This window comes from Lutjanus erythropterus, chromosome 14 (assembly GCF_056507025.1).
Source record: "Lutjanus erythropterus isolate fLutEry1 chromosome 14, fLutEry1.hap2, whole genome shotgun sequence".
In the NCBI taxonomy this organism is placed as follows: Eukaryota; Metazoa; Chordata; class Actinopteri; order Lutjaniformes; family Lutjanidae; genus Lutjanus; species Lutjanus erythropterus.
This window is the reverse complement of record NC_139330.1, coordinates 20945336-20968120: the sequence shown is the minus strand read 5'-3', so window position 1 is coordinate 20968120 and position 22785 is coordinate 20945336. Positions and strand designations below refer to the sequence as shown.

At 40.8% G+C, this 22785-nt stretch overlaps 1 protein-coding gene across 4 annotated transcripts in view; it reads right to left on the bottom strand.

The window, feature by feature from the left end:
• The window catches only part of ctbp2a (C-terminal binding protein 2a), a 90249-nt gene that overhangs the window by 21390 nt on the left and 46074 nt on the right, over nucleotides 1-22785 (bottom strand). The gene's annotated exons all lie outside the window — the stretch shown is intronic.

Sequence of the window (22785 nt, the reverse complement as noted above, 5' to 3'; positions counted from 1 at the left end):
TATCCCTTTAACTCACACACACCCTCAGATCACTGTTGTTCGATCCAAATATGAGGTTTTTTAAGACAACAAATGATTCGGCCTGGACCACCGCTTCACTTCTATTTTGAGAAGTGCTTCTTTGAGCAGTTTAAACAAGCAGAATGATTAATATCTGTTTTCTTATTCTGACAATATGATGTTATGTTAGTTGTTATTGACATTTTCTCCAGTTAGTTTTTGCTATTATTGCTTTGCTTTTATGTTTTATGTTTTGCTTACTTTGTCTCCAGTTTTGTTGGTTTTATGAGGTGACAGTTTTATAACTGCTGTGTGAGCCACTTTATAACTCTCTTTTATAACAAGCAGTAGAGATGAAGAGATTATTTTTTTATTAGATTTCATTAAAATACAGCCATTAACAATATTATTATTGTGCCGCGCTCCTAATAAAAGCAGCGCTTCATAAAAGCCTGATATCAAAAGGGAAGAATGATGAGAGAAGAAGAAAGGTGCATAAAAAGAAAAGGTTAAAAGAAATAATGTGGAAGAAGTGACCTCGATAGTTCAGAGTATAAGCTGAAAGCATGCATTATTCTCACTGGAGAGATTCATTGTGTGCATGAGTGTGTGAGTGTGTGTGTGTGTGTGTGTGTGTGTGTGTGTGTGTGTGTGTGTGTGTGTGTTCACAAGAGCAGCGGGTGGGGGGGATGGGGGACTGCTTGCCAAACACACCTGTGGCTCCGCAGCTCTCCCCGTGCCTCCTCATCACACTCCTGCAGAGTTCATTATCACAGCTCAGACTGGCTGAGGAAGAAAATACTTCTATCATCTAACAGTCTCACACAAGGAAACGCACACACAGCCTCACACACCGGGATGAAAAGTAGAGACAAACAGCAAACACACACGCGCACACAATCACTTGCTTATACTGTACACACACGGACGAGAAGCAGCTGGTGGGAAAAGCAGCGTCACTTGTAGGAAGTAGGTCAAAATGCTGTTGATTAATTATTTCCTGGTGGCTAATAGCCTTTCTCCAGCCTAATAAGGCAGAACGTGGCACCGCATTTAACACATGATGAATCTGCGGCTAATTAACGCCTAACAAGACTGTTAATGAGGGTCTTAATGAGCTGGATACCTGGCCAGTGATTTGAAGGAGCTTGTTGCTTTTGGACAGAAGGAACTCAATCTTCCCTCAGTCACTCAGCCAAAGAAGAAACTGACGGCATGTTTGTCATACATGAGCCACTGTGTGTGCTTTGTATACTTAATGTGAATGGAGTGAAGGTGCGCTCACTTAGAAACACAAACACACACTCTGTTGGAAAGCTGTTGTTGACTGAGACTCAGTAATGGCCTCTTGTCACCGTCCCTCTGGGGATTGTCTGTCACATCAAAGTAAATGAGTTTTGGGGGTTTTAGTCTCTAGTCTCACGCTGTCAGAAGTACACTACACCACGTTTCCTCGTGACGCTGCGGGTCGTGCAGAATCCACAATCGTTCCGAAGTTCTTGAACCAATCAGAATCACCAGTGACAAGCTTTAACTGCGCTAACAGCATTGGGAGGGAAGTGTTATTCAGAAACAGGGATGAGGAGACGTGATGTGGGACGACATTCTCAAGCAGGTGCGCTTCTCTCAGGTCTTCTGTGTGTGCTTGTCAACCCTTTATTCAATTTCAAGGAGCAAACACAGAGCAACATTTCTTCTTCTCTTCTCCCTGCTAACGCCTCATTGAGCTGCACGTACCAGCTGTGTCCCAGCTCAGAAGACATTTCAGGGAGATATATTTGAAACACTCTCAAGATGCATGTTTGAAAAATGTAAGTAAAGTTCAGTCTTTTGCCTCTCTTCTAGCTAGACGAGCAGAAATACTCAGGTGAAATGAAGCTGTCCTATACCTACACACTTTGAATGGCTTGAGAAAAGCTTCTGGTAATTCGGCTTAAAATAGAAAAATGCATATATGATATCAAACTTGAGTGTCCATTAAGCATCCAAAAAAATAAATGTCCCTAACTACAAGAAATTTAAAAACAGCTCTAGGCATGGCAGATCACGCTTTGATTGACATACAGTCGGGCCAATGGACAATATCATCGTCCATCACTTCACTGTGGACATCGTCTTCACATCACTCAACCCTTGATTGACATCTCCCTCGGGAGTATTAGCACTGAAGCTAAGCAAAATACTGCTAACAGGATTCAACATTAACCAAAGGCCCAAAGGTTGTGGTCACAAAATGTTACTCTGTTGCATAAAGTTTTCTTTGCTAACATAAAGTCACAGTTCCACAAATATGACAATTCCCTCACACCTTTTAATTCAACATTCTTCTTAAAAGCAAACAGTACTCAGCAGCTAGCTACTGATGTATAATGACACCAGATCGTATAATGCTACTGAAGTACGTCACTGAAAAGGACAAAAAAACAAAACAGCAACAAACATTTAGGAGTAAATGGAAGCAGGAGTTTAAGTGGCTAGAATATGACACATCTAAGGACGGCGAGTTTCCCCAGCTAGCTGCAAAGTGCAGAAAAAATATGCATTTTACTGATATAGACATATGTACACAGACAGATGCAAAGGTATGCAAAATCACATGTTGACATTTAGACTAATGCAGTATATATTAGATAAAACTTTTTAAAATTCTTGTTCAAAGCCATCGTTACTCATTTTGTTATTCTAAAATTACAAGTTGCTTGGAATAATTTATTTGAACAGCAGTATGATCTCATTACAGTCAGTTGTTAAACACCAATATTATTATCCAGTCCTAAAACATTTTGCACAATAAAAAACCTCAGATAATCATACAATAAACCGGCCACAAAACCATTTTATATGTTTGGACATTGAGTTCATTATGTTAAACTAATCACAGACACACATTATCAGTTCTGGCAGGAATATTAAAGGAATTTCCTTGTTTTTGGACACAACAGGCTTCTGTAAACGAAATGTTGATTGCAGGGCCATTATTGGTCCTTGTGGAATATTAGAAGAATATTATAGAATTAGCTCACAGCTGCAGACAGCTGAAATAACAGTCATCTGTTGATACTCAACGTAAGCATTAACATATCTGGCAACTGTATGCTGATGTCTGTTGATATTAGATGATTAACTTAAGAGAATCAAACATATTTTCATGTAATGATTATGTGAAGACAATTTAGGTTATGTTGAGACCATGAATTTGTTACTTTATAATCATGACAAAATAAAGCTTATTAATTGAGATGGTGAAATAATTATTGCCTAATCAAAAGAAAACAAGCACTCTGCAGGTTTCTTTGCATTCAGTAATGGATTTTTAAACTGCTATAAATGAGTCTTACCCATAGAAGAATAAGGAGGCAGAGCTTCCACGTCTGAAAAGTAAAGCCAATGCAGAAGTGCCTTCAATCTAAACCCTTTCTAATGACCAGCAGGTGGCGAGTCCACTGAGTGAAAAAAGACAGCTTATTGTACTGAGTCTTACGAGAACAAAAAAAAGATCTCACTTGATTTATCACCTCAGTCAACAGTTTCCTAATGAGTTTATGGTCTCATCTGCTAGTTTTAAGCCTTCTTCATTACAGGATGAAGTTCATTTTGTAAATTATGGTCCTTTTCTGAGTAAAATAGATGATTAAGAAGTGTAAGCTTTGGGGCGGGGCTACCCTTTGATTGATAAGTCATTCTCAGCGAATCTGTCCAGTTCATCACACTCGGCTTAAAAAAATAGACAGCATTGATCAAATATGGATCAAAATTCTGTCACTGCATTGCCCATTTCTTGCTTATAATGTTTTCGACAAACATAATTTAGTGCACTGTTTAGTTGCAATAGAAGAAAGATAATTAATGCATCCATGGAAAAGCTGTGACTAGGTGACCACCTTTGTGTTTCCGCTTTTCTACAGTGCCTCACAAAACTCATATGAAATTGTAAAACAAGGCAATGCCGTTCAAATATGGATCAAGATTCTGTTACTTCAAAATGTTTTTTACATATTTTTGTGTACTGCTTGGTTGATGGATCGCGACCAGGCAAGCCGCCATTATTCCTGCTGAACGGACGTGACAAAACCAAACACCACCAAAGTCACAGTGCTACACACAAGTTGCACACTCTCATCAGTACTGTGCATGCTCTGGTTGCAAAAACACAAGATGATTACCAACATGATGCCAAAACAACAGTCAGCAAACAAATGGGCAATGTCACGGTGGCTGCGACCATTAATTATTCTACTGTCTATGGTTTTATCCCAATAATTGGTATTTGTTGTGTCACCCTAGAGCGGCTCCTACTAACCACACTGATCATACACACACACACACACACACATGGCAGTCCTTGTAGGACAGAGGTCCAGCTATGAAAGACTAAAAAAAACTGATCACATATGGTTCTTTTACTTCACCTCATTTAACTTGTTACTTGCCATTTTCTCTCTGTTTACATCTATCTCCCTCTCTCTCCCTCCCCAGTTGGGCACCAGCCTGGGAGGGTTTTGGCAGCAGCCTGTCAGCTGCCCCACCCAACTGCCAGACCCAGAACCTGGACCCTTGGAAACATAAGCAAAGCCAGCCCTCTCCTTGTCCAAACACAGAGTCCCACCCAACAGCAGACAGAACACCAGACTTGCTTTTAGGGAGGACAAAAAAATGCACCACGGAGACTTTTTCAAGTGCCTATTTGCTGTTACGTAAACTTTATGAGCAGGAGAAACAACACGACTAAAGATGGTTTACATTAAGTGATAGAATATTTTGGCTGAATTTAAAAAAAAATGCAAATTGCTTGTGTCAATTTCCTGTTATTGTACCCAAAGTATTTATCATAGCACCGCAGCCAGCATTGTCTGTGAGCCGGCAAGTAATAAAGAAACAAAGCCAACAGCTTGACTAACTAAATCTAAACCGTGTTCAGTGTGACAGCAGATAGTTTTATCCAGTGGAGGTCATGTGTTGTTACATCCCTCAAGGGAAGCCTGAATGGGCTAATGTTGATATCATCCTTTAGCCAACGCTAATCACAAACTGGATGACTCGACAGGAAGTATGAAAACTTTTGGCAGAGCTGGCAAGAGTGTACTTTCAACCACAAATGGATTACAGATGTTCCAAACTAAAAAGCCTTTTTGGATTCTGACAACAGAAATAGAAGTCATCTTTTTAAGTGTTCTCTCTCCTTAGTGAATACGATCTGGTGTCTAATTCTCTCGTTTGGAAAGGGTTGATCTTGGAAAAGCGGCTCAGAAAGACGCCAGACGCTGTGAGTCAGAGTTTTCAGAGGGAGAAGGATCATTTCCTAAATAGAGCGAAAACAATCAATGAAAGAAAATAAACCTGAGCTCAAACCTCTGTTTCTCCCCATGGGTTTTAGAAACCAATCTTTAAATTGGTATTTAATAACATTGCACTACATCAGTTATCTTTATTTCTTCTGCTTTTGTGACAGATTGTGCGCTCTGGTTTTGTGGTTTCATGGATTTCCAACAGGCTGCGGTTGGTTTACAAAGACTATTTCGTTTGGAAGTTAATGCGCTCCCCTAAGATTTACTTGTGGCTTGTTTGTGAGGTTGTTTCACTCTTTGAAAGGTAAATGGTCCACTTTGGGACTGCAGAACCGCATTAACTTACCTGCACTATTGTGATTTCCTGAATAATTACACTGTGTGCACTGCCATCTCGAATCCCTGCTAATAGCCCTCTGAGACCGTTTAGTATCCTCACCACACATCAGAGAGACACACTCTGGAGACTCGCTTTTATATCCTGATGTCATTTTCAACTGACTCGAAATTACAGGTGACTTCTTCTAGCAAACCCCCGCCACCAACCAGCTCGCTTTCTCGCTCCATTTCCTTCCCCGTCATTGTGGAAAGGTGATGAAATGCTCCTAAAAGACTCAAACTGGTGCGATACGTGCCATGGAGGCTCCCACACCGGTCACCGCATCATTGGAACAATAAAACTGTAAAAACAAAAGGAAGTGAGGAAGATTTTCCATGGCACGATGATGTCAGGGCCACAGTGGCGGTCGCTGAGTTCACAACAAGCTCTCAGAGAAAGCTACTCTGCAGTTGATGCAGAGCCAAAACGGGCTCAACGGGCTTAGGACCAACAGCTGGTTCTGGTTACCTAGCAACTCCCAAGCTGGGGGCTGGGGGCGCGCCGATAACCCAGCAGGCTTTCTTTGTGGGAAGTGCAGCACTGTGAAAGAAAAAGCTTGATTTCATCAAATCTGCCCCCCCCAAAAGGTAATATGCAGCAGGCCACCCAACCTGGCAACCCAAACACAGAGGTTGGAAGCGAAGTGTCTGAACTCAAGCGGCACAATCATTTTTCATGCTTCTCTGTGGCGATACCAATTTGTTAGCAATACTTTTTTTCAATATCAAATCCATTTTATCAAAAAGAAAATTACATTACACATTAATCACTTTAAAACCTGAGTCTACGACTTGTTTTAGAAAACTAATCACCAGCATTATCAGATACTGGTAAAACCAGGCTACATGCTTAAAGGCTCACTGACACTGATGGGATTTACTCTTAGGTATTAAAACTTGGTCTCAAATGACAAGGCATATTTCAATACTAGATGTGCTGAAGCATCGCAGTTGGTACCTCAGTGATGGGATAGTCCAAGAGCGGGAGGAGGGGCGGCCGTGCCGATAACCCACTGGGCTTTCTTTGTGACAAGTGCAGAGCAGTGAAATAGAAAAAAAAACTTGATTTTATCAATCTCGCCTCCAGAAGCCAATGTGCAGCAGGCCACTCAACCTGGCAACCGAAACATGGAGGTTTGAAGAGCAGCATCTGAGCACAAGTGCCACAACTAGGGCTGGAATTTAGGATTATTTTCATTGTCACTTAATCTGCCAGTCATTTGCTCAATTAATTGATTAATTATTTGGTCCTTACAATGGAAAATGGTGGAAAATGTTGATCACTGTTTCCCAAAGCCTGGGGTGACCTCCTCGAAAGGCTTTTGTCCATAACCCAAAGATATTCACATTTGAGGAATTGAATTTGGAGAATTTGGAGAGGTTTTTTTTCTCTCTAAAAATGACAATTGATTATCAAAATAGTTGGCTATTAAAGGACAAATCTGTAATATATTTACTGTAATAACGTATAATACCACCATGATATGTCAGAGAATACATTAACATGTTAAGTTGAAATACTTGCTTATCTGACAACCACACAGTCACAGCCCATATTTTGTGTTACTGTTTGTCAGTTTCACCTTTATTAGAGATAAAAATTAATGCAGAATGTTTGGTGAATGAGTTAGTGTCTGTTTATGAGCTATAAAAAATCATTAACAATCTTTTTGAAGGAGAAGAGGTTTATAAATATAGACTGTATATCAGATGGTATTTCAACCTATTTAATAAACCATTTATGGCTCCGACTTGCTATTTGGACTGCAGTACTCTTCGTGGATGCAACTGCTACATAATGCTCCTTTAATTGAATAATTGGCGACTAATCGATTAATCAATCAATCGTTGGAGCTGGGCACAATAGGTGTTTCTCTGCCGCATCAGCAGGAACACAAACATGCTCACCGTGGCCCAACACACAGTACAGCACACACACACACCGACACTCAGAGTTTGGCTGCACTTAGCTTCACACACACCCACAGATGATAACCATTAATGATCAGTGATTATCAGGGATGTCACACATTTTGTTGAGTAAAACGTCCAAAGGCATTCACAGTTCTCAATGCCAATGCTCCCTTCTGGTCTCTTCATGCTGGTTGTGTATATCCACCTGCACACTACTTACAATACAAAACAGCAACTCTAAAATATGCGTACATGTTAACAAGACTCTGGCGCCTGTATTCTTGGGAGTGTCTACTTTCTTGAGTGTGTTTACGATGCCCTGGCATCAGTAGAAAAAGGAGGGGGAAGTGTAATCTCTTTTTTTTTGGCAGACTCGCCTTCTCCAGGCCCCCACTGGACCCTATCAGCGCCCGGCTACACTGCCGCCACCCCAGCCTGTCTCTTGTTCCACTATGTGGACACACAAAGACCTTGTTTGTCCTCCCTCTGCCTGCTCTCCTCCAAACTTATCACCACCCAAACACCCAGCCAAGAGGGGTGAGGCAAGGGAGAGATAAAAGGGTGAGACAAGGAAAGGCAGGGTGAAATTCAATGTAAAAGTGTAAGACAGAGCAGAGGAAGAAAGCAGAAAACACACGCTGACATAAGGCGATCACAGGTGGTGTCAGTCAGAGGAGCATCCATCCATCACCATCTACTCTGCTGTACTTTGCTAGCAAGGCCTAAAAACAACTGTGGTCCTGAGACAAAAGCAGCTGTCAGTGCTGATGAACAGTGGACCACGCATTCGAGGATTTACTTCACATACACACACACACACACACACACAAAAGAGAGTGTGTGCAGGTCAGGAGCAGGTATACACACACACACAAACCTGGCAGGAGAGGGAATCTAAGCTCCATTACATCCAAACAGACACAAGCACAAACCATGGCCACAAAATCAAGAAGTATGAAAGAGAGCTGCAACGATTAATCAATTAGCTATCAACTATTAGATTAATCACCGACTATTTTGTTAAGCAATTAAACAGAGTAATTTTTTAAGAAAAAAAAAACCCTCACAATTCTGTGAAGACATTTGAGGATGTTGTCTTGGGGCTTGATCGACATTTTTTTCATAATTTGCAGATATTTCATAGGTAGTCATTATTTGTAGCCCAAATATGAAACACATCCAAGGGAAATATATGGAACTTTAAATACAGGAGGTTGATTTAAGCACATTTTCAGTAGGATGATGTTTTCTGCTGTGAGAAGACACAACATTAATTAGAGCAGGTTACAGTAAACAAGATATTTTTTGCTATATTGACAGCTCTTAGAAAAATAGGGGAAATTGCTGATTATAAGTGTTTTGTGGTCCAAATTAAAATTTTAATGCTGTTTTCGCCAGGATATTATGGATTGTTTAAGGGCTGCACAATGCAGAAAAAAAATAATATTATTTTGACAGATATAGTGATTGCTATATGATTCATGACTGGTGAAAATAAAAACATTTGTTGGGGTCTGTAACAACATGTTTTTCTGTTTTTTGGGAGAACAAGATTTGTAGGCCGTGACATCTGCAGCACAACAACACTTCATTATAATGCTGTTTTGTCAGACAGTTTTCCTTTATTAAAAAATTGCAGCTTCTACAATTTGGATATTGCACATGGCAATATTGCAGTTTTGATCATATTTTGATTAATTGTGCAGCCCTTGATTGTTTTTATTTTATTTCAAATTGTTTTTATCCATTAAAATGAGCACTGATTTGAAACAAAAAAAAATAAAAACCCCAAATACATTTTTATATCCACAGTCTATACCTAAAAACACACTGCATTCACATACAGAAACAGCCATTAACACTCTGACACACAAAGCCGTGCGTGTGCCTGTTCTTCTGTGACCTCTGACCCTGCAAATGACGACCCATCTGATCTCACCCTCCTCTCGCTGCTGTGCAGAGCTCTGTGGTTTCAAACCGAGGAAACACTGACACACTCACATGGGTGCTTGCCTTCACATGCGCACGCGCGCGCACACACACACACACACACACACACACACACACACACACACACACACACACACACACTGTTTTCATGACACACTTCATTGCAAAAACATAAGAGGCTCATTAGCCTTAAAGCCAACCCCCCCCTCCTCAACCTCTTGCCATTACACACACGCACACACACCAGCTTTTTATTATTACCCCTGATGAGAAAACACACACACACACACACACACACACACACACACACACACACACACACACACACACACACACACACACACACACACACACGCACAAGACAATGTGAAACATGCTCCTTGCCTGGGAAATGCTGTCTCCACATCCTTCAAATCAGGAGCTGCACATGGCAGAGGAAATGTAGTGGAGAGGGATAAGAAAAAAAAAAGTAGGGTTTGAGGGGATTCTCACACTGTATGCCCCGGGGTTATCCTCTCCTCCTCCTCCAGCCTCCCTCTCGTCTCCTCTTCCTCTCCCACTGCTTGTTTCCAAATCTGTCCTCCTTCGTCACCTCACCCCCACTACCTCCATTTCTCTTTTTCAGACGACTCTTAAGGAGGAGGGTGGGAAAAAAACGGAAGGTGGCACAGCAGGGCAGTGGGTGAGGGAACTACGATCGTAACCCACCGTGCAGTTCAACTCCTTTAATCTCCAAAGAAGAGGGGAGAGAAAAAAAAAATGGATCTTTACTCGTCTTCAGCTATCAATCAGCACTTGTGCGTGCTCTCCTCTTTCCGCCTCTTCAGCCAGATCACTTGTATCTTCTCTCCTCAGCCTCCTCTCTCCCGTGCTCCTGCTCCGTCACCCTCTCCTCTCCCTTCACGGCTGGTTTGGGGCTATTCATTCAGACGTCAGGCTCACTCCGTCAGCCTTTTGTTGCGAGTCACAGAAAGACAGAGAGGAAGGGGTGGGGGGAGAAAAATGGAAAAGACGAAAAAAAAAGAAAAGACAAGCCAGTGCCACAGCTATGCAGGACAAAATAAAAGAGGGAGGTAAATAAAAGAGACGAGAAGGAGGAGAAGAGGGGGGGAAAAATCCTTGAAGAGCACCAGTCACAGCGAGAGGTGCAGCGCTCCTGGCACACGTACGACTCCCTCTTCCATTCTCTCCGAGCTTCCCCTTCGCTCAACATATTTTCCTTCCCTCTTTTTTTTTTTCCTCTCTCCCCTCCCTCCCCTCCCTGCCTTTCTGTTTTATTATTTGTGATCTGGCCCTCACGGTCCTTTAAGAGTGCCAGCCCCTTCCCCCCCCCCTTTTTCCCAGTCTCACTCCCTCTTGCACAGAAACTCTCCTTCATGATCTCAGGCTGTGATTTTGATCCTGCTCCACTCCTCCTTGCTCTTTAACATGAGCACAAGTTGATTGGTTTTGCTGCTCAACAAGCCTCTGAGAGCCTCATCGCTAGGCTTCAATATTGCACAATAATCACAACATTTCTCTTAGAGATGAACTGATCCACTTTTCTCCAGTTCTGATTTGATTCTGATATCTGAATTTGAGATACAGATATTATACAGATACCAGGGCTCTTTTTTCTTGATGTTTATTCATTATTATTATCATTATCATTATTATTATTATTAATTGTAGTAGTACGATTACATGAGGCTGAAACTGACCTCAGCCTAGAAAGCTTGTGTAGTCTGTGTAATGTAACTTGTGTAAGGCGTTCTTCAACCATTGTGGGGCACTGTATGATTCTGACTTGTGACATTCATTTACATACAAATGTGGAGGAAAAGTGCCGCCAAGTGTTACTGGAAAAACTTCCCATTAACCAATAGGAGCAGACTGGCAAACCCGCACACACTCACTCAGTGGAAAGATGAGCTTTCTGCCATGGGGTTGGGCGACTGAACAAATTCATCGACAACTAATTTAGCGAGTTCAAGACCAGTTGTTTTATTTTGGATGATTTCTGTCACTAATTTAATATTCTGCAGACGCTAGTATGGACGCTGAGCCAGGAGGACAAGTGAGAGACCCCCAACCCACACCCACCTGATTGTCGAGTTTAAATGAAGTTAATTTTACGGAGTTATTAACGCAATTTAAGCTCGTCTTAGTTCAGTAAATGAGAGAAACTTGATTTCAGAAGTCAATCAGTTGTATTCTACTGTTCAATGAGGAAAAGAGTTGTGAGAATATTTTCTTTCTTAACACTTCGTGTGTTCATTTTGTTTATTTTGTAGCAGCTCACACTCATCTCCCACATTTTGATCTTTTGCATTTCATCATTTAGTTTGGTTATGTGGCCTGCTACATCTGTGTTTGCCTCCAGTTTTTCTTCATTTTGCCTCCACACTGTGACGCTATCATGACGTCGGCCCAAAAAGGGTCTATATGTGGCCCACAGGAGAAGCAGAGGTGAGCAGCCACACTGGAGAAATGGCACATCTGTGAAGACTCTTTTTAATAGAAAATCCTGCAGTTGCTAAACGAATTCATATTCAAATTATCTCCAAACACACACATACACACACACGCACACCTGCCACTGAGCTCTCTAGGGATCAGAACAAGCAGAAAATGTGTTCCTCTTTCATCTGAGTGTTGATTGCAGGCACAAGCAGCCAGTTCCTACATGCGAACTTGTGGTAACGCTTCGAAAAATCCTTTCCAGAGTCTAATTGATCCTGAGATTTAAACCTCAGGACAGGAGTAACAGATTAGCTTGTTTACTACTACTGCACTAGTCAGAGAGGTCAGCACAACACTCAGCCACTTTGGCTCGGACAGACGCCTTAAAAAGGATTTTCATAATGAAGATTAAGAAGTCTGACCAGGCTGTTAGGTCATCATTCATGGATACAACTCTGCACTGTAGAGGGAATTTGCCCTCTGAAGATAAATAACAGTTCAGCTTTTTATTATCCACAGCTGAAACAATTATTTAACAATCAAGCGAACAATTAGACAATTCTGCAACTATTTTCTTAATCATTTAATTGATTAGGTACATTTTCAAGCAACACAGGCAAAAAGTTTTGATTACTCAAGCTTCTCAAATGTAAAGGCGTCAACAAACTGAAATTCTTTGGGTTTCCACTCTTGAAAAAGCAATTTCAAAACATTCAGCTAAGGACATTATGGTGGACAATTTTCATGGGTAATTAATAACAAAAAATAATATTTAGTTGGAGGTTTATGACAGATGTATGCCCTGGCATACACTATAAGTATAAAGATATTAAAGGGCATAAATGTTTCTAGGCTGCACTTTTAGGTGGATCTTTTTTAATTCAAGTTTAAAGATCCCCTCTTGACATGTTCTAGGACTTTAAAAATAAAAATAAAAAAAGCATAAAAAAGCTCAACTACCTAATTATTAACAATTCTTAAATTAATTAAATTATATTACATCTATGCCTTCTCATTTATTAAAAAGTCCATGATCTATGAATATGCAGATATTGCTCACAACTGGCTTCCAAACTAGTTGTTCCCCCTTCAGCAGATGATGTTCAATTCAATATATTGTACTCATTCAATTATTTCTTGGTCACGCAAAGCACACCTAAAGCACCTGAATCAAGACTGTTTATGTTAACTGTTAAGCTACAAAATCTGACATATTGTTACTGCAATTTTTACACTCCCAAATATAAACATCAGTACCAAAAATCCTGCATCAGTTGGGCTATAGTCAACACGAATGGATGAACAAATAAATTAATGAATTAGTGCTGAAATGTTTAGCAGATTAACAGTCATGAATCAACAACAACTTTGATAATCTGTTAATCGCTCATGTCATTTATGAAGCAGAAATGCCAAATGTTTGCTAATTCAAGCTTCACGTTTTTGAAGATCTGGTGCTTTTCTGGGTTTTACATCATTGTAGACTGAAGATCTTTTGGTTTAAGACTGATGATCAGATAATACACTCAATCTGAACGTGTCATCAACAATGAAAATAACTGTTGATTGCAAGTGATAAACTACACTAAAGGAAAAGTTAAGTTTTGACCTAATAAAGAACAAAACAAACCCTGCTGTATTGTATATATTGGAGTGTGATGCCTGTATTTACTATATGCTCAACAGAAGTGCTGTGAGTTTAAAAGGCTCCATTGAAGAGGTTTGGTTACAACATGGTAACCAGAGCCCACAAACCAGGCCTGGAGTAAAAAAAGCCTCATTCATGAAAAGGGAGCACTGGAGGGAGAAGGGCCTACAGAATAATGTGACCTCTAAAATTCACCGTCCCATCTGCCTCTTGTGATCTACATGATGTGGTGCTGCCAAACGACTGAATCACAAACGAGGTAGTGGGTAGACGGGATGGGTGAGAGAAGAGGGGCAGGGGAAAAGAATGAGAGAGATGGCACAGCTGCAGGTGGACAACAGATGTTGAGCTTTTTTTTTTTTCTTTTTTTTTTTGCGAGGCAATCTCAGCACATAAATTCTTGTTCTCCCATTCATAGCCCGTCTGTGCACCACTTCACCTCTCCAACACCATCACTCTCCTCCTCCACCTTTTTCTTTCTCTGTGACTTGAGCCAACTGGCCTGATTAGACAGAGAAAGAGATGTAAAGAGGATGTGACCAAGCGTGTGTGTGTGTGTCTGTGTGTGTGTGTATGTGTGTGTGTGTGTGTGTCTGTGTGAGGATGGGGGATGAATGGGGGAGGGCGTTGCTTGTTACACCCCTCATGTACGCTGCAAGCTTAGACAAATTAAGTGTGAACAGGCATCCATGAAAAATGAAACAGTGGACAAATGCATGAACAAATATGCACACAGAGGAGAGGAGAGGAGAGGAGAGGAGAGGAGAGGAGAGGAGAGGAGAGGAGAGGAGAGGAGAGGAGAGGAGAGGAGAGGAGAGGAAATGAAAGAAAATGAGAGGTAAGTGGCTACCCTAACTTTAGCCTACTCAGAAGTGTGTTTTAGTCAAATATCTACAAAAACATAATGTCATTTTAGTATCAAATATGCAGTGATGGCTGCTCACACACACAGAGAAATCCTGCTTTCTGTGTGTGTGCAACTAAAAACACTGTGAAACACAATCCCATTTACAGCCCTGTGTGATCCTGAACACGACTGACATGCCTACTGAGAAATGTATAATATTTTCCTCGGGTGCAAATGAGATTCATCTGCACCTCTAAACATATCTCCCCCGCACTTTTGTTAAAACACAGCCGAGCAAAGTGTCGAGTTCTGCAACGCCTGGTCACACACACACACACACATACACATACACACACACACACACATACACACACAGACAGACAGACACACACACACACTGCATACAACGGAGAGAACATGGTCAGCCCTGCCTCTTCTTCGCTCTGGTTTAACACCCGTGAAGATTTCATTTTCTCAAAATGAATAATTCAGGGAGAGGAGAGAGGAGAGGAGAGAAGAGGAGAGGTAAAGGAAATATGAAGTAGGAAAAGCAATGAAAGGAAAGGAAACAAGGGGAAAAGAAAGAAAAGCAGAGGAAAGGAAAAAATAGACAGAAATTAGAGGTAGGAGAGGAAAGGAAGGAAAAGGAAGCAAAAGGAAATTAAAGGTACTTAAATAAGGAGGAAGGAAAGGAAAGCAGAGGAAATGAAAGAAAAGAAATTAAATTGAAAGGAGGGAAAAGGAAAGGAAAGGAAAGGAAAGGCGGTAGCATGGATTCTGATGGTGAGAGTAGGAGTCAGGAGCTTTCAGTGTTTTTTTGCTTTGCTTTTTTTATTGAGCTGCAAATGTTTGAGCGTGTGACCTATTCTGTCTGTCCTTCCTTCGCCTCTGCTCTCCCAACCAGCAGTTAATCACTTCAAGTCTCTCTGAAAGGATGCAGCAAACTGGCCAGAAAGAGCTTTTCGTCTCCATGGTCAGACTTTGCCTTTCAAGGTCCAGTTCCTTTTGACGCCACCTGTACATTTTTTCATCTGTTTTCTGTACACTATCCACAAATAAATGGACACGCAAATAAATAGAAACAGCATGACAGACAGGTTCTTCACTCTCAGGGGCTCATGTCAAATATCTGCTGATTCAAGCTCATGAAATGTGACAAACTGGTTATTTTACATGTTTTGCATCATTATAAATTGAGTATCTTGGAAACATGAATCGACCAAAAAGTAAATGATTAATTTTAACAAATTAATAAAAATAATCAGTGACAGACATAAACCAGACAAAAAAGGCCAGATGTTTCTTTTTCTAATAATGAGATCTTCTCCTGCTACCTTCCACTCTTTCACTTGCTCCAAGATGGCATGACAGTTTTCATTTATATAATCTCCGGTTTGCACTCCTCCACCCACTTCTAAGACTTCTATCATCTCCTCTAAAGCAGTCAGTCTTTCACTATCTAATCTAAAGCAGCCCCTTGTGCATTTATCTCCATTCCTTGGTCTTTCTTGCTCAATATTCTCCTTTCTGCTGTCTTTGGTTGGGTTCAATCACCTCCCATCTTTCCTCGTCTCCCTCATTTTCCTGCAGACAGGCCCTGGAAGCCACAACCACAGTCATGAATGAATGTGCTGAGCCGGGTATGACGTTTGTTTAGAAACATATTTCTCCCATTACCTCGATCTTCTCTTTTCCCCCCACTCTCTTGAGTAGGAAGAGTGTCATGGCCAAATCATTTCCTACCAAGATTAATTTTCAACAAAGGGAAGGAGAGAGACAAAGAGAAACTTTACAGTTTATACAAAGAAAAAGAGAAAAGGGTGAAGAGAAGAGGAGTAGTCAAGATTTGTATAGATCTAATCCTGGCAGAGTGTGAGCAAGGCCAGACAATTACTCATGAGGTAAAAGGAAATCGCTGCCTGATATTAACAGAAGCATCTGGTGTGACACAACAGACACACACATATAAAAAACAGGCGCACTACAGACAGGCTGCATGTGATGTTTCTTGTAACGATTTCCTCAGTGTTCCTCAACATAGAAGTGGACAAGCGTCCTGGATAATCAAACTATAGGTTTGTTTTATGGCTATCAGGATTAGTCATTTCAAGTTGCAACTTTGCTTTTACCACTGATCTGTAGGTGTGTAAATCAAGTTTAATAAATTTAGTAGTAAAGTTACTACTGTGGACTGTGAACAACATCTCTCCATTCATAGGTTAGCAACTGTAACTAGGGCGCCACAGACCTGTCAAGCTTTACATTTCTCTGCAAGTTGAAGTGGTGTGCATGGGGCTCTAAGATGAGTCTTTTTTGTGGTCTTTCAAAAGCGTACAAATAAGAGCACATGTGAGGCGGAATAGATTAAACCTTGTCTTTATCTGCCAGTTACAAGCAAAGCAGCTAACAAACAACAAATGAAAGATGCTAACTACACTTACCATTCTGATATGACTGCTAGGTTTCGGCAATAGTAAAGGTATTTCAGTATGAATTCCAGACAGAGATGCTGTACTGAGGTGATGTATTGTAGTGCACAGCACATGCCATCAGAGGTCAGCTGAGATGTGAAACATGCCGTATGGGGATATATTTACAGGTTTGTCGCCATGATAAATATGAGCCAGAAAACACAGCAGACTGTTCAGAGCAGTATTTGTACTGTATTGTATTGCAGTATTGTATTGAGTGTCTAACTTAAGCGAGTATGAAAGAGGGCAAACTGCTGACTGATTACTGTGGCAGTGACTGCATGCTGAGCGGACGAACAGATGAGCAGTGAAGTTGTTGCGCTGGCAGTAAATGTACAGTGTAGGTTTCAGTTTATCAGAGAATAGAGGCTGTCACAGTGTGTGTTGTTTCCCAGCTGTGGGAATAGCATCACTACGACAACAAGCCCTGCCTTTGCAGGAGTAGCCTAAAATCTATATAAAACTAAGTTTTACACAAATCGTTTTATGCCAACTTTGGTGCACAACAAACTTCTCATCTGAGTCTGGCTCTAACCTTATCAAACAGCCAAATTTGCTGATTAGTTGCTCATCTTTTGGACTAATGATTCAACCAAAAGAGTTTCATGTCTATCCAAGCCATGAAAGTACTCCAACTACCAGTCACTTATTACTGTCTATGCACCATATTTACTCCCAGGAAGGTGAACCAAACAGAATTTCACAGATTGAAACAGGAGAGGATTTAAATGTTCAAAGGCACAATTAAGATAATGTCTATGTCTATCCCATGTTGCTCTCAAAACATCCCAATTTAATCCAAGGGCTGCATTACTCAAGGTTGTGGCAGTGGTAAGCCATCCTCCTAGGTCAGAATAAAAAAAATATATCACTGTGTGGCAGCAGACAGAGTGACCAGCAGCATAACAAAGACAACCTTTGACTGTCAGCCCAGATTAAGGCCAAAGTTTGACCCTCAAAGTCTAGTATGCAACATTGACAGCTAGCCTCATCTCCATGGACAGTCCAAGGTTGACTGACAGCTGTCAACGCCCCGTTTCCCCTCCCCCACGCTGCGAGCAGCAATCATCATCCATCAGTAGCAGGACTATGTCTCTCTCTCTTCCTTAATCCCTCACTCAGTGTACCAACTGCCCGTAGCTTTGACCTGGACCCCGTTAATACATAATCTGCTATCTCCAGAACTAACATGCCATAACCCTCCCCCATCATCACGCTAGGCCTAGGCAAGGAGGAAAATTGCGGCTAGTGTGTCACGCAGAGCAGAACTGACCTGAGCTGGCATCAGGTCACCTGGCCAGAGTCCACAGATGGGGGCCGACGCACTCAGCAGGGTGGAAGAGTGAAAGTCCTCCAATATCATCTACTGTGATTATGTCGGTGTGGGGGATGAGGAGTCCTACTTAGTCATATAGAGGCGGGGTCTTGCTAAAGGGTATTTCATGAAGCATCATATATACTGAGTGGATGAATGGGAGAGTACTGTCTATATATAAGAGAAAAAAATCTTAACGATCATGGGTGCAACTCACTGCTGCAACTAATGTATTTTCCAATCTTGACAAAATATTATAAGCCCATAACTAATGGGATTATAAGGAATGCAAAATGTGTTGTTCTTGCTATTAAAATATAATTTGTCAACCTGACAAAATGTTAAACAGGGCTCAATAATGAGGCTTGCGTGGTTGCCCGGGGCAAGTAAAATGCCATGTTGGGCTAGTAAATCTGGCAACTCACCTGCCCGACTGGGCAAAGAAACTAAACTATTAAAGAGTTTTGATAATCAACTAATTGTTTAAGTAATTTTTTTATGCAAAATGGCACAAAATGCTGTTTTCACCTTGGACTGGAAAAACAGGCATGACATTTTTCACTATTTCCTGACATTTTATAGGTGTTGCAGCCCTAGATTAAACATGACATTAACTCAAGTCTTTGTGATTATTTGATAACCACTGACACATTCAGTTTGTACAGGAGCAAGTAAATACTGAAGTCAGGCAAGAAGATTTCTGAACCATAAGTGGAAAAAAACACATTAACACTGAGCCCTGCAGCAATAATTTTTAACTATAAAGCTGAATCATATTTTCTTGCGTTTAAAATTGACCTCACACAGGCCACAGGCCGAATTCAGCCCTTTAAGAACTTCAATATGGTCCTTTTATCATTTATAAATATGAAAAATAGGAAATGCAACATAGTGTTTGTTAAAACAACAAACTACTTCTAATCTAGGATTACAAAGGTGCATTTTTTTCTTGTAATTGTTCACATACTGTTTTTCTTCTAGTTGTGAAAACTAACAGTGATTGTCATTGAATAGGCCTAAAACATAAAACATATTTGTCTTCCTTTGAAAATAGGAAGACCCTCCTAGTTTTTTTTTAAATGAAAAGAAACAGATGAATAATGATAGTTAATTAATACTTTCTTCCAGATGTGTTAAATTAACCAGCCATGTTGTTTAAACAAGAGGTAACGTGTAAATTCTCTGCGTCCTCTGACAATGGACCGACCCTTTAACCAGAAGCAAATCTGCCTGCGATTACCACCAAAACCCACGTTGCCTAGCAACATACAATTTAGGAATATGCTTTCAGAGCAGCTTTGCGGCTGTGTCCATTAACAGATGAAATTACCAAAGCAACAAATGTCAGCCACATGCAAATGAGGTCTACTCTGCTGACTGTGTGTGTACTAACAATGCGATGTATGTGTACGTGGCAGACTTGAAGAAATCCTCTCCAAAGTGTGTGTCCGTCTGCTGCTAAGAGCAGCAGCTTGTTTTGACAGCCAAGCAATTGGGATCTTTTAATATCTGCTCTCTCAGGCCTAAAAATCACAGACATGACAACAAAACTGCCTCAGTTAAATCACTGGTTCTCAGTCTGTCTTGGCCTCCCATTAAAGTCCATTTGGACCTGCTGGCTGTGTACAGTAGCTCACAGAGTCTTGCAGAAAGCCAGGAGGCTGGTCTGGACAGAATGAGAATATCTGTGGATTAGTGCAGCAGTGGAAATGGAGGATCTGCAGGATTAAACCCTCCCTCTCTCTTCTCATTACAACCTGCCCAGAGAAAATGACACAATCAGACATCGGCCATCAGCACCGTAATTCGATTTTATCTGTCCATTGATGCTGCTAGTCAGCCTCTGGTGAGCGGCTGTTGATGGAGAAATCAACCCCTATTGCCCAAAATGTCTGAAATATACTTTAATCAGGTCATGGGTGTGAAAAAAAGATGATTTTATGTAGCAGCTTTTATGATTCTGAATTAAAGCTTTAATCTGAGGGCAAATGATTCAGGTGATTATAAAATAGGGATGCATACTGAATGCATTTTAAAAGGTACTGCACAGTTAAAAGATTTTTTGGAGCTGTAACCTAAATTATATGACTGTACTATGATAAACACACAATTGCTGGTGTTAATGTTGTCATCATTAATAAATTTATAAAAATTTGCATTTAATGGGTTGAAAATGGCTGAAAACGCCACCCACTGTTTTAAATCATTCTTAACCCTGCAAAGCCAATGCTAACATAGAGTCAAACATTTGGGACATTATGAGATTTATATTAAAAAAGAACATTAATGCCCTCTAATCAGAGTTGGGTGGCCCCGCTCTTTAGTGGGATTCTGTGAAACAGTGCTCATTCCCAAATATATGCTAATCAAGACTCATCATTCACTGGAATTTACACTAGTTTCTGCTAACCCTCTACTTTGTTCTATTTTTCTATTTTTCTGACAGCAGCAGTAGCATCAACGAACTGCATTCTTTCCCTCAATTAATGATGGCTCGAAATTGACCAGACACACACACCAAGAGCTGCTAGCATTAGCTCGGTTAGCTACAACACAAGCACAACACAGACACTTATTCAAAAAGGGCCATAAATGTGCTTCTACCAACTGTCAAAGCGCCATCAGACTCTCTGTGCCTCCAGTGTCTCTCCGCGGACGCTAGTTGTTATGCTATACCTAGCAGTGTTCAGTCCGTCTCTAGCACAGTGACTCATTACCTCAAGTGGCCAAACCATGTAATGCCAATCATATGATGCTCTACATCCCAGAAAGACTTTCGTCCCATGGACTTACATTGTGAAAAGAAGAATCTGTAAAACGGTGGATACTTTTTTTGGAGCGTCACAACTCTCGCAAAATGACCGGTTTCAAAATTTCGATTTTATCCATTCAGTCCAGTTAAATTTGGAAAGTCTCAAAGAGCTGCATGATTAAATCATTTTAATCATCATTTTATCATTTAACTCAAATTAGCAGAGAGCTAAATTGGAATTTAGACTTTCAGCCGAAGGATGTCTCTACTGCACTTGCTACATGGGCCGTAGATCGAAGCTCCAGCTTCATGTTAGCTTCATGCACCACTGAGTAGCTCTCAAAGAAATGAACCAAGGCCCACCTCCAGCGCTGTTTCCAGCTTTCCTCTTATACACCCATGCACTATCCAGAACGTAGCGACAAGCTCACACCGTCTATTTCAATGAGGAGTCTTGCAGTCATTAAAACTCTGCTTTTAACTCATTTATATATCAAATGTTAGGTCAGATTCTTGCAAGAAAATTTGTTCCAGAAAACCCAAACAAAGCTTACTGTTATTTCATGAAGGTTGGCTGTACACCTTGACAGCAGCAGGGCTTAAGAAACGTTGTGCAGTGGCTGTAAAGCCTTTCCAGGCTACTCTAATGCACCCTTATTATCATAATGCAATAAGACATCCATGTTTACAACAACATGGGCTTGGGGGCTGTGGGGAGATGGTGCGTGGCAGAGCAGAAAGGACTTCATCAAAAACAGCTGCAGTCACAATGATACCACAGCTAAAGAGCCACATAGACTTAATACTGCAATCACCATTATGAAACTTTATGAATGCTGTATAGTTGAGGCATATTATGATTTTAAAAAGAGGCCTGCACTTTTGCTTTTGCTCCACTTACTTACCAAAGGCATTACATACAACCAGTAAGAGCTAAATGAGAAAAATGGAGACTGTGGCAATCACACATATTGCACACAGATGCACATCATTGCGAACCAGTGCACATGCCTGGACGCCTCATGTTGCCAGACTACTGCTTGCCATATCAGACTTTTCTGCAGAGAAGACTTAATGTAAACTGTTCACACATGAATGCAGCGCCTGACAGGCTGCAACATGAAGACAGTGCACAGTTGTTAAAATTTAAAAAGGTATCAGAAAGGGTGCTGACAGCTGTTCCTCCCAAATCCTCTATATTACGCCTCATCAATGCCATTTTGTGTTGTGTTTAATGGGGCAATGTGTCACTCTGACAAGACAACTGCATGAGATTACTGAAATAATAAAAGGACTTCACACAAAGTATGTGGAATTCTGACAAATCTGGCTCTCGCAGAGATAAGCAGACAAGAAAGCGGGATGCAAGTATCATTTTAGGATCATGGCGAATGCAGAAACCAAAAGTAGGACAGGGGGATGGAAAGTTATCCTTTTAGGGTTTTAATCATAATCCTGACAACAGTTTTGGAATGGAGATAGGCAGCAACATTTAGATTTCACTCCACTGGCCTCGATAAGAAGAAAAGACACGTCATTTATCTATTCTATTCTCATTCTATCATGTTGATAGAATGAGAACAAACAAAGACAGAAAACAAATGACAGCACCGAGCAGAAAGATAAAGGGATTTTTTAAAAATTCTCGATTAACATTCTCATTGTGTTTGTACTTTCTTAAGGTCAAGCATTATGCATCACACACAACCACATTCAGCTAAACAGATCTCACATACCCCTCGGATGAATGATGGTTGTACAAACCAGAATACACTTATTTGAC